A 25,434-nucleotide genomic window follows, 5' to 3' on the forward strand; every position below is an offset into this window, starting at 1 on the left:
CATTATCGGAGCTAATGGGCGCAATTTAACGGAAACATTTTAAAATGTCATTTTGGGCGGGTTTGGCAAGGAGTTTCTTGTTGTTTTTTTCGGTGAGATCCACAGCGGTATTTGCCCACACTTAAGTCATTTGTTGAGCCTTGGGGAGTTTCCCCCGGTCTCGACCACACTTCAAAATTTTTCAGGAGTTGGACTCGCTGATGAGATTGGCTCCAAAGAAATCGGATCGCCATTTTGAAAGGGTGTCCCGATATCTAAATGAGCTTGAGGGTCCCCACACCCTCCACCCACAGGCAATGTCACCCCCCCCCCCCCCCCCCCCCACCGAATATGTGTACATTGTCCCACACTCCCCCCAAGCGAGGACACCCTGCTATGGGGTTGCTGAAGGCGCTTACCTTTCAGGAACATCCCTTAATCTCACCACCCCTCTTTCATGGGCATAGCCCCCTCAGGCCCCACCTCTTGGCAGTGCCACCCTCTCACTCCTAGCAGTGCCATCCAGGCACCTTTGCAGTGCCACCCGAAGACCTTGGCAGTGCCAGGGTGGCAGTGCCAAGGTGCCCAGGTGCCAGTGGGAGAGCCAGGGTGCCACCCTGCCTTGTCGTTGGCCACCCAGGGTTCTACAGTGACCTGGAAGACCCACCCAGGTTCCGTTGTGCCTGGTCCAAGTTTGTGTGGACCAGTTCAAAACAGCGCCATGGCGAGGTCTCCCAGGTGTGGGCGGTAGTTCCCGGGTGCTGGGATAATCCGGCACAGACATATTTAAACAAACCATTTAAATATGTTCATCTGGATCTCGCCCTCGCTGGGGCGGGATGCAGATTGTGATGTCTTGCGAGATCCCATTAAATCTCATGAGGTGTTCCAATCATTGCAAATTTCGCGAGAGGCCTTTCACGAAATTAAACAGCCTTGTCAGGTGCAACGAGGCTGTTCGATCAAGCCCAATATCTTTTCTCAACATTGCATTAAGTTCCTCTTTAACCAGCAATGCAACTCCACTGCCTTTTTCTTTTTGGCAAATAACATTCTCACCACACAAATGCTAGGCAACAACCATCTCCAACAAATAATAATCCAGCCATCTCCTCTTGGCATTCAATGACATTACCATCACTGAATCCACCACCATCAACATCCTGGGGTTTAACAATTGATCCAAAACTTAACTGGACAGCCTTCCTGCCCAGAAGCTAATTGAGATCCTTGAGTGCCTCACCTTGCTGCCCCTAGTATTCAACCGGCAGCAGGCAGCGTAGTCGCCACACAGTGACTCAAGGGCAGCGATACAGGATTAAAGCACCTGGAATGAACAGAAGCTCATGGACGGTGATCCTTTATTCATAAGAACATAAGAACTAGGAGCAGGAGTAGGCAATTCAGCCGCTCGAGCCCACTCCGCCATTCAATACAATCATGGCTGATCTCATCTCAGGTGCAACGACAATAATCTCTCCCTCAATGTCAGCAAAACGAAGGAGATTGTCATCGACTTCAGGAAGCGTAGTGGAGGACATGCCCCTCTCTACATCAATGGGAACGAAGTAGAAAAGGTCGAAAGTTTCAAGTTTTTAGATGTACAGATCACCAACAACCTGTCCTGGTCCTCCCATGCCAACACTATAGTTAAGAAAGCCCAACAGCGACTCTACTTTCTCAGAAGACTACTGCCTCACAGCTCCAGGGTCTCGGGTTCAATTCCGGCCTCGGATGACTGTCTGTGTGGAGTTTGCACTTTCTCCCCGTGTCTGCGTGGGTTTCCTCCGGGTGCTCTGGTTTCCTCCCACAGTCCAAAGAAGTGCAGGTTAGGTGGATTGGCCATGCTAAATTGTCGCTAAGTGTCCAAAAGGTTGGGTTGGGTTACCGGGATTGAGTGGAGGTATGGTGCTCTTTCCAAGGACCGGTGCAGACTCGATGGGTTGAATGGCCTCCTTCTGCATTGTATGTTCCATGACGCTCAGGTTCAGAGGGATTCGATGTCATTCGATGTCCCAACCATGGCTTCTGCCACCCTCCACAGATGCGTTCAAGGCTTCTGGCTCTGCCCCCAGAGTATGTTGCTCTGCTGACTACTGGCAAAGGCCCAGCAGTCAGAACTGCTTGGGCATCCCTTGAAATCCCTGTAGAGAATGCCCCGCAGAGGACAAGCTCTTGCATCCAGTCCCCTGCTGAAATCTGGGGCGAAATTCTCCCCCAACGGCGGGATGTCCGCCGACTGGCGCCAAAGACGGCGCCAATCAGACGGGCATCGCGCCGGCCCAAAGGTGCGGAATGCTCCGCATCTTTGGCGGCCTAGCCCCAACATTGAGGGGATAGGCCGACGCCGGAGGGATTTCCGCCCCGCCAGCTGGCGGAAATGGCGTTTGTTGCCCCGCCAGCTGGCGCGGAAATGCGGCGCATGCGCGGGAGCGTCAGCGGCCGCTGTCAGTTTCCCGGCGTATGCGCGGGAGCGTCAGCGGCCGCTGTCAGTTTCCCGCGCATGCGCAGTGGGGAGAGTCTCTTCCGCCTCCGCCATGGTGGAGGCCGTGGCGGAGGCGGAAGGGAAAGAGCGCCCCCACGGCACAGGCCCGCCCGCGGATCGGTGGGCCCCGATCGCGGGCCAGGCCACCGTGGGGGCACCCCCCGGGGTCAGATCGCCCCGCGCCCCCCCCCAGGACCCCGGAGTCCGCCCATGCCGCCTGGTCCCGCCGGTAAATACCAGGTTTGATTTACGCCGCCGGGACAGGCAATTCCTGGGCGGGACTTCGGCCCATCCGGGCCGGAGAATTGAACGGGGGGCCCCGCCAACCGGCGCGGCCCGTTTCCCGCCCCCGACCAATCTCCGGTACCGGAGACTTCGGCGGGGGCGGGATTCACGGCGGCCAACGGCCATTCTCCGACCTGGCGGGGGGTCGGAGAATGACGCCCCAGGAGTCTGACTTTAGGGCTCATGAAGTGGGAAATGGTTCAAAAGGGCACTTGGCACAGAAGATGGCTGCCTGACACACAAGATGGAGACACAGAGAATAAAGCAGACATTACTGATGCCTGGAGTCCAGCGGGGTGCCAGTAGGACAGATAGGAACAGATCCAGGACAAAGGAAGCCAGAAAGGAAGATTAAGAAATACATAAACGCGGGACATCACTTGAATAAAGCTGACTTCAGCCAAGGTGTACACAAGGATATGCTAATACGAATGTCTTGGGCCATTTCCTAAAACAAAGGGACAATCGATACTACCTTCCTGCCGCTGCCTGTAACCTGTTAAACCTCTTTGACTGTGGCCATGTGTAAATGGCAAAATGCTTACAAATAACGATGTACAATCTATAAAATGTTTAAAGATAATAAGGTGATAATTGATTTGTATCTGGGCTCATTGTGAACCCGAAGTGGCTGTTTAAGATAACAAGGTGATAACTGTTTTGTATCTGGGCTCATTGTGAACCCAAAGTATAAAATGAATGACTGCCATTCAAACCGAGAGAAAGGCTGGCTACTGTACCGCGGGGTACATACGCTTTCTCCCGAAGCTTCATGTCACAATAAAACTGCATTTATCTGATCACAGCAAGTCTGACACTGGAAGTGGTTGATCTTTCCCACAACAGCTCAGTTCGACTCTCCCGTTACAGAAAGCTGGGCAACAAACACTGGCGTTGCCAACATTCTCTACCCATTTTTAAAATAATTTAAAAAAAAAAATCTTTTCTCCTTTTCTTGGGCCAACTATTGTTTACGCGTCTTCACAATTAATTTCCCAGCAAATAAAAAACTTCAATGGACATCACATCACCACTCTATTCTCAAAAAGACTTTTTGAAATCTTGCCCTTTACCACAATTCATCGTGGAGCAACTGATGCCAATTAAAAAGCAAGTGCTGGATCTGCACTTTGCTGCGAGTCAAAAAATAAACAGCCCTCAGTACTGACACAAGCACGCTAGAATTTTGGAAAGGGATCTGTCCCTCAGAATTTATAAGCATGTTTTCTTAACTTGTCAGACAATCGCTATTTGTGGCGGAGAAGTGAATTAACTTTTAATCAACTGTGATAAATTGAAAGAAATCCAAAGCCTTTCCAATGCTAGCGAACAGCGTCATCTCTTCCACGGTTCAGGTTTTGCCAGAGCAACCCTGGAATTGGTTTGTCGGGAGCTTCCAAATTAATTGCTCAACTTTACCCAGGCCAAAACCTGGCTACGTCGGCATGTCAGCTCCTCTTCAGCAGGCCACAGGGCATATTTTCAGGAGCTGAGGTGGTAGAAGTCTTCAGGTGCACAGGCTGCACCCATGTGTCTATCCACAAAATTATCAGCATAGTGTACATAAGGTTTCATGCCACAACTGCAGGTGCCGCTTGATGCCCGGATGACATGACGGGTGAACATGCCAACTACATTGGCGATGCCAGTGACTTATTTATCCTTGCTAACTACCAATTCTAGATAATTACATTGAATTTACATCATGGAAAGAGACCATTCAGCCCCGACTAGCAGGTGCCCTTCCGCCCTTCTTCATCTAACGCTGCCAGCATCTGATAGGACATTGATTGGTGGTGGCTGTTGTTAAAATAACTTTACACAGCACGGCGGCGCAGTGGTTAGCACTGCTGTATCACGGCGCTGAGGTCGCAGGTTCGATCCCGGCCCCAGGTCACTGTCCGTGTGGAGTTTGCACCTTCTCCCCGTGTTTGCGTGGGTTTCGCCCCCACAGCCCAAATCTGTGCAGGGTAGGTGGATTGTCCACGCTAAATTGCCCCTTAATTGGTAAAAATTAATTGGGAACTCTGAATTTAAAAAAAACATAACTTTACACATTTGTTGATGTGACGCCTGTCGGTGTTACATAATGAGATGTTCTCTTTTTCAGATGACGGAGGGCACAGTGGCAGATTCTGGTTTATAATTCACTACCGTTTAAATTAGATGCGCAAAAGAGGCTAAAACTTTTGACTTGCAAACATAACATACAAGTGAGCTATTTATTTCAAACAGTCAAACACCTGAATGAATAATGCACATGGAAGCTTCTATACCAAGAAATATAACAGGCCAGCATACAAAATAGACACATATGGCACTTCAAAAGAAAATTGAATCACTGAAGTTTCTTCCCTGCGTCCATTCACATGACAACATTGGCTGACATTCAAATGGAAATACTCCACTGTCTGACTCCCCCAAGTCTGTTCACTCTGTTCCTCCCTAACTACCTCCAATTTACTTTACACGTCTCATCATCCCACCTTTTTAAAAAAATATATATTTTATTGAAGTTTTTCAAACAAAGATTTTCCGTTTTTACAACTTAATAAAGGAATATACATTAAACGTTATTTAAATAATATATTAAACTAACAACAGATGGAAAAAGAAATAAACAAAAAGCAAATATCAACAACTAACTAAGAAAAAACAAGAACACGGAATAATCCTCCCCCCCCCCCCACCCCCCTGGGTTGCTGCTGCTGTCTTTTCTGTTTTTCCATTATCGTTCCGCGAGATAGTCAAGGAACGGTTGCCACCGCCTGGTGAACCCCTGAGCCGATCCTCTTAACGCATATTTTATTTGTTCCAGTCTTATGAACCCTGCCATGTCGTTTATCCAGGCCTCCACGCCCGGGGGCTTCGCTTCTTTCCACATAAGTAGAATCCTTCGGCAGGCTACTAGGGACGCAAAGGCCAAGACGTCGGCCTCTTTCGCCTCCTGCACTCCCGGTTCTTCTGCAACCCCAAATATAGCCAACCCCCAGCTTGGTTTGACCCGGACCCCCACCACCTTTGAGATCACTCTTGTCACACCCTCCCAGAACTCATGCAGTGCCGGACACGACCAGAACATGTGAGTGTGGTTCGCCGAGCTTCCCGAGCACCTCTCACACCTGTCCTCCACCCCAAAAAACCTGCTCAGTCTTGCTCCCGTCATATGCACTCTGTGTAGAACCTTAAATTGAATCAGGCTAAGCCTGGCACACGAGGATGAGGAATTTACCCTACTTAGGGCATCTGCCCACAGCCCCTCCTCAATCTCTTCCCCAGCTCCTCTTCCCATTTTCCCTTCAGCTCCTCTACCATCGCCTCCCCCTCGTCTCTCATCTCCCTGTATATTTCGGACACTTTACCATCTCCAACCCATGCCCCCGAAATCACTCTATCCTGGACCCCTTGTGTCGGGAGCCGTGGAAATTCCCTCACCTGTTGCCTCGTAAATGCCCTCACTTGTATGTATCGGAAAGCATTCCCTGGTGGCAACTTATATTTTTCTTCCAATGCTCCCAAACTCGCAAACGTCCCGTCCACAAACAGGTCCTTCAGCTTCCTAATTCCTGCTCGCTGCCAACATTGAAATCCCCCATCTATCCTCCCCGGGACGAACCTGTGGTTATTCCTTATCGGGGACCACACCGAGGCACTCGTCACTCCCCTATGCCGTCTCCACTGCCCCCAGATCTTCAAGGTCTCCACCACCACTGGGTTTGTGGTGTACCTTTTCGGGGAGAACGGTAGCGGCGCCGTCGCCAGCGCATTTAGGCTCGTTCCCTTACAGGATGCCATCTCCAACCTTTTCCACGCCGCACCTTCTTCTTCCCTCATCCACTTACAGACCATCGACACATTGGCGGCCCAATAGTAGTCACTCAGACTCGGCAGTGCCAATCCCCCTCTGTCCCTACTGCGCTGCAGGAACCCCCTCTTTACCCTCGGGGTCTTTCCCACCCACACAAAGCTCATAAAGGGGTAGCACGGTAGCATTGTGGATAGCACAATTGCTTCACAGCTCCAGGGTCCCAGGTTCGATTCCCCGCTGGGTCACTGTCTGTGCGGAGTCTGCACATCCTCCCCGTGTGTGCGTGGGTTTCCTCCGGGTGCTCCGGTTTCCTCCCACAGTCCAAAGATGTGCAGGTTAGGTGGATTGGCCGTGATAAATTGCCCTTAGTGTCCAAAATTGCCCTTAGTGTTGGGTGGGGTTACTGGGTTATGGGGATAGGGTAGAGGTGTGGGCTTGGGTAGGGTGCTCTTTCCAAGAGCCGGTGCAGACTCGACGGGCCAAATGGCCTCCTTCTGCACTGTAAATTCTATAATGCTCCTGTCTATTTTTTTGAAGAAGGCCTTTGTAATCAGGATGGGGAGGCACTGAAACACGAAAAGAAACCTCGGGAGGACCACCATTTTAACCACCTGTACTCTGCCCGCCAATGACAGGGGCACCATATCCCATCTCTTAAAGTCCTCCTCCGTCTGCTCTACCAATCGCATCAGGTTAAGTTTATGTAGAGTTCCCCAGTTCCTGGCCACCTGAATTCCCAGGTATCGAAAATTCCTTGCTACTCTCCTCAGCGGCAGAGCATCTATCCCCCTGCCCTGTTCCCCGAGGTGCATCACAAAAAGTTCGCTCTTTCCCACATTTAATTTGTATCCCGAGAACTCTCCAAACTCCCTGAGTATCTGCATTACCTCTGGCATCCCCTCTACCGGGTCCGCCACAATATAGCAGCAAATCGTCTGCATATAGTGACACTCGATGTTCCTCTCCCCCTCTAAGCACCCCCCTCCACTTCTTAGAGTCCCTCAGCGCTATGGCCAATGGTTCAATTGCCAACGCGAACAGTAACAGGGACAGGGGGCACCCTTGTCTTGTACCCCGATGTAATCGAAAGTATCCCGATCTTTGCCTGTTTGTAACGACGCTTGCCACCGGGGCCGCGTACAGGAGTCTAACCCATCTAATGAACCCCTCCCCGAACCCATATCTCTTCAGCACCTCCCACAAATAGTCCCACTCCACCCTATCGAATGCCTTCTCTGCATCCATCGCCACCACTATCTCTGCTTCCCCCTCCGGTGGGGGCATCATCATCACCCCCAGCAACCTTCATACATTGGCATTCAATTGTTTCCCCTTAACAAACCCTGTCTGGTCATCATGTACCACCCCTGGGACACAATCCTCTATCCTTGTCGCCATCACTTTGGCCAGCAGTTTGGCGTCTACGTTTAGGAGGGAGATGGGCCTGTATGACCCGCACTGCAGCAGGTCCTTGTCTCGTTTCAGAATTAGCGATATCGTCGCCTCCGACATTGTCGGGGGTAATGTCCCCCTTTCCTTAGCCTCATTAAAGGTTCTCGTCAAAAGTGGGGCCAACAGGTCCATATACTTCCTATAAAATTCCACCGGGAACCCGTCTGGTTCCGGGGCCTTCCCTGCTTGCATGTTCCCAATTCCTTTGATCACCTCATCCACCTCAATCTGTGCCCCCAGACCTGCCACCTCCTGCCCCTCCACTATCGGGAACTCTAGCTGGTCCAAAAAGTGTATCATTCCCTCTTTCCCCTCCGGGGGTTGGGACTTGTACAGCCTCTCATAGAATGTCTTGAACACTTCGTTCACTTTCCCTGCTCTCTGCTCCATCTTTCCCGTTTCATCCCTAACTCCTCCAATCTCTCTCGCCACCCCCCTCTTCCGAAGTTGTTGGGCCAGCAGCCGGCTCGCCTTTTCCCCATATTCATATTGTATCCCCTGTGCCTTCCTCCACTGTGTCTCTGCCTTTCCCGTGGTCAGCAGGTCAAACTCCGTCTGTAATCTTCGTCTTTCCCTGTATAGCCCTTCGTCTGGGGCCTCCGCATACTTCCTATCCACCCTCAAAATTTCCCCTACTAATCTCTCTCTTTCTTTACCCTCTTGTTTCCCCTTGTGGGCTCTGATGGAAATCAGCTCTCCTCTAACCACCGCCTTCAGCGCTTCCCATACTACTCCCACCTGGACCTCCCCATCATCATTGACCTCCAGGTATCTTTCGATACATCCCCTCACCCTTCCGCATACCCCCTCGTCCGCCAGTAGTCCCATGTCTAATCGCCAGAGTGGGCGCTGGTCCCTTTCCTCTCCTAGTTCCAGCTCCACCAAATGTGGGGCGTGATCTGAAACAGCTATGGCCGAGTACTCCGTTCCTGCTACTTTCGGGATCAGTGCCCTTCCCAAAACAAAAAAGTCTGTCCGGGAATGTACCTTGTGGACGTGGGAGAAAAAGGAAAACTCTTTACCCATCGGTCTGGCGCATCTCCACGGATCCACTCCCCCCATTTGCTCCATGAATCCCTTAAGCACCTTGGCCGCTGCCGGCCTTCTCCCGGTCCTGGATCTGGACCGGTCCAGCCCTGGGTAAAGCACTCTGTTAAAGTCCCCCCCCATTAACAAGTTTCCCACCTCCAGGTCCGGGATACGTCCCAGCATTCGCTTCATGAATCCCACATCATCCCAGTTCGGGGCATATACGTTCACCAGCACAACCACCTCACCCTGCAATCTGCCACTCACCATCACATACCTGCCCCCACTATCCACCACTATGGTCTTAGCCTCGAACGATACACGTTTCCCCACCAGTATTGCCACCCCTCTGTTTATCGCGTCCAACCCTGAGTGGAATACCTGTCCCACCCATCCTTTCCTTAGTCTAACCTGATCCGCCAACTTCAGGTGCGTCTCCTGGAGCATAACTACGTCCGCCTTCAGTCTCTTTAAGTGCGCTAACACCCTTGCCCTCTTAATCGGCCCATTTAAACCTCTCACATTCCATGTGATCAGCTGGGTTGGGGGGCCATTTACCCCCCCCCTCGTCGACTAGCCATCCCCTTTTTTAAACCATCTCCTCACCCAGGTCTCACGCACCCATCTGTCCCCCAGACGGTGCCCTCCCGTCCCGATCACCTCGTCTTGTATCAGCTCCCCCTTACTCTCAGCAGCAGCAACCCGGTTAATCCACCCCCCCTCTCCCCTGCCCCCCCCCAGATCCCCCTCTAGCTAGATTACTCCCCCATATTGCTTCCGGAAATCAGCTAACTCTGGCTGACCTCGGCTTCCCCCGTTCACCCTTTGACCTCCCTGCGTGTGAGGCTCCCTTCCTGCTTGCGCCCTTTTTCCCGCCATGGTTTCCATAGCGCAGGAAAATACCCGCAGCCTTCCTCTCGGCCCCGCCTCTAATGGCTCAGTTCCCTCATTCCCCTTCCCTGTCCCCTTTTCCACCGGCGCCCACATTTCTTTATGTCCCCCACATCGGGGGGAGAAAAATTCCCCGTCCAACATTATTATACATTAGCCCTCCCCTCTCCCCACTTTACATTTCTGTGCCACCACCTCGCTACCCCTCTCCGGGCATCAATTTCTCAAGTCTAGTCCAATTTCTCTTCCTGAATGAATGTCCATGCCTCCTCCGCCGTCTCGAAGTAGTGGTGTTTGCCCTGATGTGTGACCCACAATCTCGCCGGCTGCAGCATCCCAAATTTGACTTTCTTCCTATGGAGCACCGCCTTGGCCCGGTTGAAACTCGCCCTCCTTCTCGCCACCTCCGCACTCCAGTCTTGATACACGGGTATCACCGCGTTCTCCCACTTGCTACTCCGTGTCTTCTTAGCCCAGCTCAGGACCATCTCCCTGTCCCTGTAGCGATGGAACTTCACCACTATTGCTCTTGGTGTTTCCCCTGCCTTTGGTCTTCTCACGAGGACCCGGTACGCTCCCTCCACTTCCAGGGGTCCCGTTGGGGCCTCAGCTCCCATTAGAGTATGGAGCATCATACTCACCTACGCCCCAGCATCAGCTCCCTCTGTTCCTTCGGGGAGACCTAAAATCCGTAGGTTCTTCCTCCTCGAGCTGTTCTCCAGGGCTTCCAGCCTTTCTATGCACCTCTTGTGTAGTGCCTCGTGCGTCTCCGTTTTTACCACCAGGCCCTGTATCTGGACCTTTTGTGTTTCCTTTAGTCCCTCGATTGCCAGTAACATCGGCGCCAGCACCTCTTTCTTGAGCTCCTCCACACATCGTCGGAGGAACTCCTGCTGTTCCGGGCCCCATACCATCTGGGCTCCCTCGGCCGCCATCTTGCTTCTCCCTTCTCTTCTCTGCCGCTGCTCCAAAGGATCCTCCGCAATCTGGCCACTACTGTCGCTCCTTTCCATCCACACCCGGGGGGACTCCTCCCTTTGTCACCTCACACTGGGTTTGGCCGCAAAAATTTCCGTTGGGGCTCCCGATAGGAGCCCAAAAGTCAGTTGAAACGGGAGGTGCCGAAACGTGCGGCTTAGCTGGTCATCGCCGCAACCGGAAGTCATCCCACCTTTTTTTAACGAACATGGACAGACCCCCCATCTCATCGGATCTCTAATTTCCCCCAAGAAGGTCGATGTAGTACTCAATTCTGCCGTCCTGTTAGTTAGGGAGCTGCAGGATTTGTACCCAGCGGTGATAAAGGAACGGTTGATTGTCACTTCTGCTGTCGGGAGCGGTTTTGAGCCCGCACTCACCGTCAGCAGGATCGGTGGCACAGGCGGAAAATCCTGCGAGAATCAGGAAACGCAATTCTCACCGGAGAGATCGTGTTTCCTGATGTTCCCCGCCCCTTGCTGGCGACGTCACGGGATTCACACCCACAAATGGTGCGAACGTTATTTTAATAAATTTGCATGTATTTCAATATCATTAGCAGCACCACCCTCCCCCTCCTACCTCCCCCGACCGCATGATCCCACCCCTGACGTCACCTTGGCAAGGTTTACAACAGGTAAACTGGTCAGACAGGAGGCAGTTGAGGTGATCCCTCCAGGGACGCAGGGGTGAGTATAGCTTCTGGAGGGTCGGGGGACATACCGGGGCTGTGCCAGGAGTGCGCCCTAGTGGAAGCCCCATGGTGGGGGTGTGCATTGATGTGTGGTGAGTGGGAATGCTGGCTATACCTCCATGGTGTTTGTGAAGGAGTTCAGTGCCAGTGGTGGATTTGGGGCGGGGAGCAGGAAGTCAGAGAACATTGTCGGGGGGTGGGGTGGGGAATACCTCTGCGATATGGGCTGGGGGCCATTAGGCATCAGTGCTAATAGGGGCACATTTTCTCTTTGGAGCTGACGGTTGGCTCTATGAGACCCTGCCAGAGTGATGGCGTAAACCACACCAACTCAGTTTTCTTTATCTAAGAGGCTCAGCATTTGGTGAGAAAACTGTTCCGTGCAACTGGAGATTTCAATGCCAGTTTCTGTCTGAGCCTGACACTTTGCCAAATTGTGGTAAGATTCCACCCATTAACGAAGTTTCAGATTTCATCTTGACAATCTTCCGTCCACCCATGGCGTTCTCAATGCAGCACCGACCATTGGCTCTCTCACTGTTACAACCTAAAATGCTTCTCATTCTCTGCTGCCAGCATTCATTCCGGGAACTATAGGCTGGATTCTCCGATTTTGACGCTATGTCCGGAGGAAGTGTCTAGTTTTACGATGTAAAAGTAGGCGCCGCCCCTGTACCGATGCTCCGCCCAGTGGGGGGCGAGCAGCCCCGGCACCTAAAACCCCCAGCATTCCCGACATAAACAGCCAGAGAATTGCCAGGTCCGTGCACGGCGATGACCTGCAGTGGTCGTGCCGTACAACATGGCGCCGGCCACGCGCGGACCCAGCCTGCCAGATAGTGCCCCCCTCGCAACCCCTGGACCGCCCCCTACCAGTCCCGAGCCGAAGCCCCCACGGCCAGCGAACGGCTCCCCCTCCCACCCCGACTGTGGCAGCGCTGGACACAGACTGCAATAGCCACAGAGCACTGTCCCGCGCTGTCGGGAAGTCGGCCCATCGGGGGCAGAGCCTTCAGGTGACATCCTGAGACCGACCCAACGGCGTGCGGCATACTCACCGTTTAAGCTATTTTGGAGGGGGCGGAGCATCTGATTTTGGCATCAAAAGGGAATCTCCGCCCAATCGCCCAATATGATTTTGGCAACGGGCAATGGAGAATCCCGCACTATGTCTCTCTAACCCAAGCCCATTTACCTCCCACTGCTTCCCAAGCAAGCTATCCAATTCCAATTCTCTTCCCACACCTGATGGTGCACTAAGGCTGACTTTCATCTCTTTCCACAGCTAGTAATTCCTGGAACAGGTCAATTGCCTGTCGTCAGAGACTTATACCATGAGGGGTCGCCCTCCACATCAATGTGGCTGACCAGGGGTCTCTACTGCTCTTACCATCAGCCATTGCCATGTTTGTAAGAATTTGCAAGTTGACACTCAAGGGCCGGGATTCTCCAATCCCGCGGCCACGTTCTGACGGCGGAGTGAAAAGCGGCACGAACCACTCCGGCGTCAACGGTCCTCAATTATCAGGTATTCACCTCTTCCTAGAGAGCTAGGTCGTCACCGGAGTGGTCTCCGCTACGCCAGCCAGCGAGGCACGGCTGGCGCGGGTTCGCGCATGCGCGCCGCGGCCGGTGTGACTTCGCGCATGCGCGTGGGTTCCTGTCTCCGCGCCGGTCCCCGGGCAATATGGCGGAGCCCTACAGGGGCCCGGTGCGGAGGAACATAAGCACCCACGGAACCAGCACGCCCGCCGATCGGTAGACCACGATCGCGGGCCAGGCCACCGTTGAGTCCCCCCCGGGGTCGGATCCACCCCCCCCCCCCCCCCCCCCCTCCAGGATGGCTCTCCGCAGACAGAACTTCCAGGTCCCACTGGGTGGGACCAGAGTAACCCACACCGATGGGATTCGGCCGAATTCGGCGGGCACTCGGCCCGAAGAATCGCCCGGGGGGGGGGAGGGGGGGGCGCTTTCAACAGCCCCCATGGGCGCCCGGGAATCGGTGTCGGAGAATCGGCGAGCCGGTGTGGCGAGATTCCCGCGACCACCTGGGAATTCTCCGACCCGGCGCGGTGTCGGAGAATCCCAGCCAACCTGTTTGGCCACGTTATGAATGGTCCTTCCTTGGCCACAAGTCTTGGGGTGGGACTCGGATCCGGAGCTTCTGGCTCAGAGGCAGGGACTCCACTCACTGGGCCACTAGACCTCCAGTGCGAGCTATGGTGTTGGGTTTCTAACTGTCAATGCATTCCATGTTGCCTTCAGATCTTTCACCCTCATCATCCCAATCTCAATCGATAACCTGGAGAAAGGTGACCTGCATGATTTAAAGACTATGGGCGAGAGCTACCGATGCATTATGCCCGAAAGGCAGCATGGCGCAGCATAACATGACCGGTAGATGCTGGGTAATCCCTCTTCTGGGATCTAACCGGCTCGCTATGCTTCGTGAGATCTAATGCGATCTCACGAGATGTCACAATGTGAATCCCACCCATTATGAAAGGCATCGCTTTTTGGCAAATCTGCATATTAGATTGAGACAACTGATGCGTACTCCCACAATCTACCCAAGGCGTGAGTCGAACTCTCTCGCCTTTGAGATCTCGGACGAGCGTCATTCAGTGCTGGTCCCCACAAATGAGGACCAGATGGAACGGCACTCGTGGGGGCACCCTGGCACTGCAAGTGCCACCTGGACACCGCCAGCCTAGCACCCTGGCAGTGCCAACCTGACATCCTGGATAGTGCCACCTGGGTGACAGCTGAGCACTGCCAAGGTGCCCAAGTGGCACTGCCAGCTGGCAGGGGCACTGTCAGGTTGGCACTGCCAGGGGCCCAGGCTTGCATTTCCCCCAAGCTGTGTAATGGGCCCGGGTGTGCCCTGTGTGGGTGCAGGAGAGGGCCTGAGGACCCCCTTATCGGTGAGTTGGAGCTTGGTGGGGTTTGGGGGTCATGTCGTGGGATCGGGAGATCGGGACACTAGTTACAAATGGTTTCCCAATCTCCATCTGCACTGAGGAGTTCTGCGTGTGGATCACTTCAGTGCAGAACATGGGACTAAGTGCATCCTTGGCCGCACATTCCCTGCTAAAGCCCCCGATCTACCCAAATAGCCATTTAATAACGTGTCTCTCAGCGCTCCAGGCGTCGGGAAACACCTGGCTAACCTATGGGACTCTGTTCCCATTCGGGTAAATTGTGCCCTATGTGTGCAAAGCATATGAAAAAACTGGCCCGTAGAACAAATAGTGTTAATGCATGAGAACAATGGGTATATAATGGGTAACTTGGGTAACTCAATCAGGCTGGATCGTGCATGCAAGTGTGTCTTTTGTTCGCTAGGGAAAAGGGAATGTTCAATATTAAAGGGAGGATGTTTGGGTTTTGTCATAGAATCATAGAATTTACAGTGCAGAAGGAGGACATTTGGCCCATCGAGTCTACACCGGCCCTTACAAAGAGCACCCACTGAAGCCCACCTATCCCCGTAACCCAGTAACCCCCACTTAACATTTTTTGGACACTAAGGGCAATTTAGTATGGCCAATCCACCTAACCTGCACATCTTTGGACTGTGGGAGGAAACCGGAGCACCCGGAGCAAACCCACGCAGACACGGAGAGAACGTGCAGACTCCACATAGACAGTGACTCAGCCAGGAATCGAACCTGGGACCCTGGAGCTGTGAAGCAACTGTGCTAACCACTGTGGTACCGTGCTGCCCTGTTTTGAAATGTAACCAGTTGGATAGACACTCAAGCTTTTTGTAGTCATCTGAAAATGCCATGAGGTTACCTCTGGGGGCAGACATCTTATGATCAGTTCAATAAAAACCTCTCACTGAGTACACACAAATGAAGACCGCTGACTTGAAACTACAACACAGGACTACTTGTGTGCCAATCAGCATAAGCAGTAAGAAATAGACAGAGATAAGTGATTCCACAACAAATAGATCAGATCTAAGCTCTGCAGTCCTGCCACATCCAACTGTGAATGGTGGTGGACAACTAAACAACTCATTGTAGGAGGCTCCACAAATATCCCCATCCTCAATGATGGAGGAGACCAGCATAGCAGCGCTGAAACATTCGCAACAATCTTTAATCAGAAGTGCCGAGTGGATGATCCACCTAGGCCTCCTCCGGAGGTCCCCAGAATCACAGATTTCAGTCTTCAGCCAATAAGATTCACTCCACGCAATATCAAGAAATGGCTGAAGGCACTGAATACTGCAAAAGCTATGGGCTCTGACAATATCCCCGCAATAGTACTGAAGACTTATGTCTTACCACACACCGAGCCAAGCTTTCCAGTACAGCTACAACACTGGCATCTACCCGGCAATGTGGTAAATTTCCCAGGTATGTCCTGTACACAAGAAACAGGACAAACCCAACCCAGCCAATTATTAGCCCAACAGTCTACCAATGACCATCAGTAAAGTGATGGAAGGGGTCATCAACAATATTATAAAGCGGCACTTACTCAGCAATAATCTGCTCACGGACGCTCAGTTTGGGTTCCGCTAGGGTCTCTCAGCTCCTAACCTCATTACAGCCTTGGTTCAAACATGAACGAATGAGCTCAACTCCAGAGGTGATATCAAGGCAGCATTTGAATAAGTATGACATCAAGAAGCCCAGTAAAACTGGAGTCAATGGGAATCAGGGGGGAACTCTCTGCTGGTTGGAATGATACCTGGCACAAGGGAAGATGCTTGTGATGGTTGACGGTCAAACATCTTAGCTCCAGGATATCACTGCAGGAGTCCCTAAGGATCATTTACTAGACCCAACAGTCTTCATGAATGACTTTCCTTCCATCATAAAGTTAGAAGAGTGGATGTTTGCAAATGACTGCACTATGTTCAGTACCATGTGTGATTCCTCAGATACTGAAGCAATCCATGACCAAATGCAATAAGACCTGGACAATATCGAGACTTGGGCTGACAAGTGGAAAATAGTACTCTTGCCGTACTACCTTGTAATGGCCATCTCCTACAAGAGAGGATCTAACCATTGCCCCTTCACATTCAATGGCATTACCATCGCTGAATCTTCCACTAACAGCAACCTGGGGGTTACCATTGACCAGGAAATGAACTGGACTAATCATATAAATACTGTGGCTACTAGAGCTGGTCAAAGGCTAGGCCTGTGGTGAGTAATTCATCCCCTGACTCCCGAAAGCCTGTCCACCACTTGCAAGGCACAAATCAGGAGTGCGATAGAATACTCTCCACTTGCCTGGATGAGTGCAGTTCCAACAATACTCAAGAAGCTCAGCACTATCCAGGAAAAGCAGCCGGCTCGGTTTTATGACTTCCACAAACATTCAAACCCTCCACCACCAAGTGGCAGCCGTGCATACCATCTACAAGATGCACTGCAGTAACTCACCAGGTTGCCTCAACAGCGCCTTTCAAAACCACGACCACTACCATCTAGAAAGACAAGAGCAGCAGATACCTGGGAACACCGCCGTTGCTTCACTGTCACGGGCTCAAAATCCTGGAACTCCCTCCCAACAGCACGGTGGGTGTACCTACACCTCATGGACTGCAGCGGTTCAAGAAGGCAACTTACCACCCTCTTTTGAAGGGCAATTAGAGATGGGCATTAAATATTGATCTGGCCAGTGGTGCCCATGTCCCAGGAAAGATTTTTTTTTGAAGTTTGCTATAATTCCCTTTACTCCAAGTTGCTCTACCTCTTTATCCACGTCTAAAAGGTTTTTCCAAACATATATTGACAGAGCAGCTGGTCATGTCCTGTAAAGCTTTTCACCAAATCGATTACTGCTCTGTGAAGTGTCATAAGCATTTTAACTACTTTAAAGGATTGTATTGCAGCAACTTGTAGGGTGGAGACAGCATTACAGTACAATCCTAAGAAAATGTACAGAATTTCCTGTTGCATCTTGTGCAACGTGGCAATATGTTTTGGTATTTATTAAGACCAACAAATGAATAAGGAAGCCAGATGTTCAGGGAAATAGAACACTTTCACCCACAATCCAGCTTTCCATGACTGCTGATTGAGTTTGGAGGATTCAGATTTTTATTTCACACTGACAGGAGAGCAGAGCCACCTCGGAATTGCGTCAGAAATGGAACAAAAAAGCCTCCTCCAAAGCACGTGTCGCCTTTAATTATTGATTTTACAAGTTCATATCATGTCATGCCGAATGCTGAATAGGGGATTTGTGCGCAGTCTTTATTCTTTATCCTCAATGTATTTGGGTCTTATATTGTCCGACTAATCCTTGTGGTGGAGGGTGGAGGCTGCTCTATGTTGTCGTCCCCCCCCCCCCCCCAGGTCTCACTGAGGAAGATGAGCGGAACCGGAGCGGGGTGGAGGGTGGGATTTGGAGGGTTAGTTTGTCCTTGCTGAAATCGAGGCAGGTCCCTGCAGTTAGAGCTAATTTTTGTTTTTTTGGGGGGGGGGGGGCAATGTCATGATATTCACATAAACATATCATGGTGCAAACACACATACACACTGATGGACAGATCAACGGACCAATCAACACACACGCAACATCACAGCCAATCACCAGTGAGAGCTCACAGCATGCCACTCAGACATACACCATGTGCTGAGTGCCTCTCTAAGATAGTGTTAGGGCTAGGTCCACAGGTTAACGGGTAGATTACGAACCACAGTCATAAGTTTACAGATGTTGTTATCAAGAGTAATAAAACAGAGTAGTACCATCTACAACTGTGTTGGTTCGTCTGTATAGCGGAACACCCAACACGACATGGTACCAGGATTGGGGTCCAGCAACTGTGAGACCTACCTGCACATCTTCAGGGATCCGCCATCCTGCGCCATGGACGCCATGGCCGCAGCCGCTCCAATGCGCTGGAAACCTCAGAGTCAACTGGAAGCTGTTTAAACAGCGCTTCCAGTTCTTCATAGAAGCCACAGAAAGGGAGAATGCATCGGACACCAGAAAAATCGCCCTCCTCTTCTCCACGGCAGGGCAACACGCCATCCACATCTACAACTCCCTGGTGTTCGCGGAAGGTGAGGACAAGACAAAGTACAAGACGGTCCTTCTAAAACTTGAGCAACACTTCAGCGTCGAGGTGAACGAGAGCTTCGAGAGGTACCTCTTCCAGCAGCGCCTGCAGGGTAAGGATGAGTCTTTTCAATCTTTCCAGACACACCTCCGTATCCTCACGCAGTCCTGCAGCTATGAGGCCACCTCCGATTCCATGATTCGGGACCAGATAGTTTTTGGGGTCACCTCAGGCACCCTACGACAACTGCTCCTCAAAATCAAGAGCCTCACCCTAGCCACCGCCATCGAAACCTGCGTTCTCCATGAAAATGCGACCAGCCGGTACTCCCAATTCCAGTCGGCCGAATCGGCACGGCAGGGGTCCTACGAGGCCAAGCGGGTCCAGTCGATCGAGTTCCTCCCGGCCCGCGGCCCGGATGAGGGCGGCCATTTTGCGCGCTTTCCGCGGCCTCCCGCGCTTGTACGCGCCAAAAGTGACGTCGACGTAGAGGGACGTGACGCGCAGGCGCGCTCTACGCAGGACCGAACTGCGCATGCGCGATGGCGCAACGAACGCCATGACATCACGACGTGCGGCAACTGTGGATCTTCACATTTAAAGCGGCAATGTCCAGCAAAGAATCGACAATGCCTCCACTGTGGCAAGATGGGACACTACGCTGCCCGCTGTCGAGCAGCTCAACCTGCCAACGCTCCCCAATTCCGCCAACCTCGCAGGGAGGTGCGGGCCATTCAGCCTCCATACACCGAGTCATATCCTGAGAATGTACAGACCGGTGATACCGATGACCGGGAAGCCTTCCGCGTTGCGGTCATTGACAGGAATCGGGTGTCCCCAAGTAGGACCCACCGGCCGATGCCAGTGAACAGCGTTAATCTGGCTGATGAATGGTGTGCCACCCTAACGGTCAACCCAAATTCGTCGCCCACCTGCTAGGCTGGACTTATGAGCCTGTTTGCACATTGGACTCACTAAAGTGTTATGCCACAATGCTAATGTGTTTCTCTTTTTGTCGTTTCAGGAGTTCGTTTTCGATGTTTGATGATTGCACTTGTTTTGTTTATGGTACAACCTCGTTGCTATGTTGCACCTGACACCTTCCTATGTATATAGTTTAGCCTCATGTACATGTTGTAGATATTGCACACACATATTCAGCTGCACTCAGTACACACCAATATTTATTACCACATAGGCACATATTCTTGTAAAAAGGGGATGTCATGGTATTCAGATAAACATATCATGGTGCAAACACACATACACACTGATGGACAGATCAACAGACCAATCAACACACACGCAACATCACAGCCAATCACCAGTGAGAGCACACGCACCACAGTTCCCGCTGATTCCAGCAGGAGACAGCTCAAGGCACAGAGCTCACAGCGTGCCACTCAGACATACACCATGTGCTGAGTGTCTTTCTAAGATAGTGTTAGGGCTAGGTCCACAGGTTAACGGGTAGATTACGAACCACAGTCATAAGTTTACAGATGTTGTTATCAAGAGTAATAAAACAGAGTTGTACCATCTACAACCGTGTTGGTTCGTCTGTATAGCGGAACACCCAACACGACAGGCAGGAGTTATACTTTCCCTTTAAACTGGATTCAGAACATCTGTGCCATTTTTCTTTTTAGGGGCAAACAGACTGAATATAATACTGATGAGGACTGGGTTATATTTGACTTGGGTCATATCAATCTTTTCTGCTGTTTTGTGTCTGCCTCTATGGCTGTTTCCGTTGATGTTGGAGCTTCATTGAGGATGAGGGGGGCTTTGAGTATCCTTCATACGACGGTAGTTTCCGTGATCCGGTCGGATGACCTTCCCCTTCAACGCCCCCCCCCACCTCCCGGGGTCTTCTTCTCTCCCCCTTGAGCTAGGCCAGGCCAACCATGGGACCGGCAGAACCGGCAGCCCACGGTCAACCTCTGGGAATAGCTCCTACCTCTGCTCCCTCCCTCAGCAGCCACTGCGCCTGTTCCCCAGTTCTTAAAATCACAAGTTGAAATTGGCAGAGGTGGAGCATGCTGAGAGCCCCGGGGAACAGCGGGACAGACCCGTTAATGGTATGCCAGCGCCGTTTAGTGTCCGTGCGGCATGGAATGCAATCACGCCGCCGTTGAGGCACCAGATGGTGGCATTCCGTCGGGCGCCTGGCGCCAGCCTCGTTTCTCCGCCCAATCGTGTTTCCTAGAATCCTGCCCTATGTGTTGACACAACAAGCAGCACGATTTTACTTTTTCACTGATAAAACCACAAATAAAAGATTTGAATTGAACCTGTTTTCCTGGTCTAGTCTGGTCTTGTTTTATACATCACTACAGTTTATATGTGAAGGGAATTCAGAAAAATCGGAAATCTAACCAATTCAATTTCTCCACCACAGCGACATACACCGCAAAATACGATACTTTCACTTCAAACAGTTCAGAGAAGGTTCATCAGGCTGATTCGGAAGGGGTTGTCTTATGAGGAATGTTTGAGCAGGTTCACCCGATACTCATTGGGGTTTAGAAAAATGAGAGGTGATCTCGTTGAAACATATTGAATTCTGAGGGGGCTTGACAGGGTAAATGCTGAGAGGATGTTTTCCCCTTATGGGGCAATCTGGAACTGCAGCCATAGTTTAAAAATGGATTGTCCAAAAATGGGGCTATGTCCCCACGCCAGCGTAAAAATGCTGGTGTTTCACTCTTGACTTTCCTTCAGAAAGTCCTGAGTGATTCTCCTACCTGCAGGGGGCTAGCAGGGCCCCGGAGTGCTTCTTGCAACTCTGGCTGCGGATACGGGCCCCTGCACGTCCGGTCGGGAGTCCGCGCATGCACACGGCAGCGGCCTGCAGCGGGTGCGCTGTGCGTAATGGCGGACTCTGACCGCGGACCTACATCGATAATGTAGGCCCCCCCCCCCCCCAAGATCGCGCGCGCCCGCGGATCCGTGCCGCCTGATCGCTCCCCTGGCCGTCCATGAGGCCACCCACAGTGATCAATCGCCCCGCCCCCCCCCCCCACCAGAGCGGCCGCGGGCTGAGTCCGCAGCCACCACCCGAGGTTCCCGACGGCTAATAGGTGGTCAGAACCACGCCGTCGGGAACTCGGCAAGTTTTCCACGGAGAATCACGGGGGGGGGGGCGCCTCCGTCAATGGCCCCCTAGCGCGCGAGCGATTACCGAATCGCTCCAGCGGCGCCGGTCCCGATTTCCTCGTAAACGGCCATTCTCCGCCCTCACGGCGAACGCGATTTTGGCGCAAGGCTGCCGAGAATCTAGCCCAAGAGATCTCCTAGTTAAGCAGAGATTGGGAAGAATTTCCTCTCTCAGGGGGTTGTTGATCTTTGAAGTTCTCTTCCCCAGTGCAGGCTGGGTCTTTGAATATATTCAAGGCGGAGTTAGACAGAATTTTGATCGACAATGGAGTCGGGGGTACAGGCAGGAAGGCGGACTTAGGCCACAATCAGGTCAGCTATGATCTTATTGAAAGGGGAAGCCTGTTCAAGGGGCCGACCCCTGCTCCTATTTCTGTGATTATGAACGACACTGTTCCCCATGATAAGTGCTTAGTAAGAACAGCTTCTCTTCATGATTTCCCATTTACAAGGTTAGAACTGAATTAAGGACAAAACTCTCCTTGAAGTTGAATTCAGTCCCTGTTATTACAACAACAACAGCACTTTGGATTTTATTTTGCCGTTAGCCTGGTAAAACATTCCCAAGGTAGCTCACAGAAGTATTATCTGGCAAGTTTGACGTTGAACATATTTTTAAATTCATTCAAGGGATGTGGGCATCAAATTGCCCTCGAGATGGTGGTAGTGGTGAGCTGCCTTCTTGAATCACTGAGGTCCTTGTGTTGTCGGAATACTAACAGTGCTGTTTGGGAGGGAGTTCCATGATTTTGACCCAGCAACAGTGAAGAACGGTGATATAAGTCAGGATGGTGAGTGACCTGGAGGGGAACTTCCAGGTGGTGGTGTTCTCAGGTATTTGCTGTTCTTGTCCTTCTAGGTGGGAGATCACGCGTTTGGAAGGTGGTGCTGAAGGAGTCTTGGTGAGTTTCTGCAGTGCATCTTGTAGATGGTACACATTGCTGATATTGTGCGTCAGTACTGGAGGAAGTGAATGTTTAAGGTGGTGGATGGGGTGTCAATCAACTAGATTGCTTTGTCCTGGATGGTGTTGAGCTTCTTGATTGACCTCCAACAACCACAACTATCTTTCTTTGTATTAGGTGTGATTCTAACCGGTGGAGAGTTTTCCCCCTGATTCCCATTGATTACAGTTTTGCTAGGGTTCATTGATGCCTTACTTAGTCAAATGACGCCATGATGTTAAGGATATTCACTCCAATAATAATAATCTTTATTGTCACAAGTAGGCTTACATCAACACTGCAATGAAGTTACTGTGAAAAGCTCCTCGTCACCACATTCTGGCGCCTCTTCGGGAACACAGAAGAAGAATTCAGAATATCCAAATTACCTAACAGCACATCTTTCGGGATATGTGGGAGGAAACTGGAGCAAACCCATTCAGACACAGGGAGAACGTGCAGACTCTGCACAGACAGTGACACAAGCCGGGAATCGAACCTGGGACCCTGGCGCTGTGAAGCCATAGTGCTAACCGCTATGCTATTATCTACCTCTGGAGTTCAGCTCTGTTGTTCATGTTTAAACCAAGGCTGTAATGAGGTCAAGAGCTCAGTGGCCCTGGCCAAACCCAAACTGAGTATGCTACCGCTGAATAAGTGCTGTTTGATAGTACTGTTGATGAAATGTTCCTTCATAGAATCATAGAATTTACAGTGCAGAAGGAGGCCATTCGGCCCATTGAGTCTGCACCGGACCTTGGAAAGAACACCCCACCCAAGCCCATACCTCCACCCTATCCCCGCAACCCAACCCAACCTTTTTGGACACTAAGGGCAATTTAGCATGGCCAATCCACCTAACCTGCACACCTTTGGACTGTGGGAGGAAACCGGAGCACCCGGAGGATACCCACGCAGACAGGGGGAGAACGTTCAGACTCCGAGACAGTAACCCAAGCCGAGAATCGAACCTGGGACCCTGCAGCTGTGAAGCAACTGTGCTAACCACTGTGCTACTGTGCCGCCCATAAATCACTCTAGTTATTGAGTGTAGACTGGTGGAGTTGTAATCATCTGGGTTGGATTTGCCCTTATTTTTGTCTCCAGGACATACCTGGGCAATGTTCCACATTGCTGGGTAGATTGAAGCTGTACTGGTAGAGCTTGGCTATGGATTGGCAGGTTCTAGAGCACAAGTCCTATTGCCAGAATGCTATCAGCACCTATAGCCTTTGCAGTATCCAGTGTCTGCAGCTGTTTCTTGCTATCTCGTGGAGTGAATCAAATTGGCTGAAGCCTGGCACCTGTGATGTTTGGCACCTCCAGAGTAGGCCAAGATGCTTCATCCACTTGGCACTTCTGGCTGAAGATGTTTGCAAATGTTTCAGCCTAGCCTTTTGCACTGATGTGCTGGCCACCCCACCATTAACGATGGCGATATTTGTGGAGTCTCCTCTTCCGGTCAGTTGTTTAATTGTCCACTACCATTCATGGTTGGATGTGGCAGAACTGCAGAGCTTACATCTCATCTGTTGGCTGTGTGTTTGCTTAGCTCTTTCCATATTTGGGCAGCACGGTAGCATTGTGGATAGCACAATTGCTTCACAGCTCCAGGGTCCCAGGTTCGATTCCGGCTTGGGTCACTGTCTGTGCGGAGTCTGCACATCCTCCCCGTGTGTGCGTGGGTTTCCTCCGGGTGCTCCGGTTTCCTCCCACAGTCCAAAGATGTGCAGGTTAGGTGGATTGGCCATGCTAAATTGCCCTTAGTGTCCAAAATTGCTCTTAGTGTTGGGTGGGGTTACTGGGTTATGGGGATAGGGTGGAGGTGTTGACCTTGGGTAGGGCGCTCCTTCCAAGAGCCGGTGCAGACTCGATGGGCTGAATGGCCTCCTTCTGCACTGTGAATTCTATGAGGAAAAAAATAAAATATCTGTCTATATATCGAGACCAACGACAAAACGTTTGGTCAAAGAGGCATGTCTTTCAGGACAAGAGAGAGGTAGACAGGCACAGAGGTGTAAGGAGGGAATTCCAGAGCTTAAGACCCAGGTATCTGAAGACGTGGCCACCAATGGTGGAGCAATTAAAATTGGAGGTGGCAAGAGGCCACAATTAGAGGAGTACAGGTATCCCAAAGGAGGATACAGGAGAAACAGGCAAGGCCGGGTGGGAGGGGTGGGTTTTAAAGGATGAAAATTTTAAAATCAAGGCCGAGCTTAATCAGGACCTACTGTAAGATAGCACGATGGGCTACATGAGACCTGGTGTGAGTTGACGCTCTCAAGTCTCCGAAGAGTAGGTAATTGAAGACCATTTAGGACAGAGGAATAGTTAATTGAAGCAATAAAGACATTAACAAGGGTTTCAGCAGCAGGTGAGCTAAGTTAGGTAGAGTCAAATGATGTTATCAACAAGGGGCAGCACTGAGACTTCCGGGTGCGGCGATGACCAGCTGAGTCGCACGTTTCGGCAGCTCCCTGTGAAACGGACTTTTGGGCTCTTGATAGGAGCCCCAACGGCAATTTTAACGGCTGAAAACACCGTGCGGTAAACCAGAAGGGTGTTCCCCCTGGACACGGATGGAAAAAGGAGAGGATAGTGGCCGGATTGCAGCGGATCCTTTGGAGCAGCGGCAAGGAAGGCAAGCAGAAACCAAGATGGCGTCGGAAGGTGGCAGTTTCACATGGGGCCCTG

The 25,434-nt window shown here is 51.5% G+C and overlaps 1 protein-coding gene across 2 annotated transcripts in view; it reads right to left on the bottom strand.

Annotated features, from left to right (window-relative positions):
* LOC140389646 (transmembrane protein 255B) overlaps positions 1–25,434 on the bottom strand; it is a 117,057-nt gene that overhangs the window by 48,448 nt on the left and 43,175 nt on the right. The window lies entirely within an intron of this gene.

Source organism: Scyliorhinus torazame, chromosome 14, assembly GCF_047496885.1.
Source record: "Scyliorhinus torazame isolate Kashiwa2021f chromosome 14, sScyTor2.1, whole genome shotgun sequence".
In the NCBI taxonomy this organism is placed as follows: Eukaryota; Metazoa; Chordata; class Chondrichthyes; order Carcharhiniformes; family Scyliorhinidae; genus Scyliorhinus; species Scyliorhinus torazame.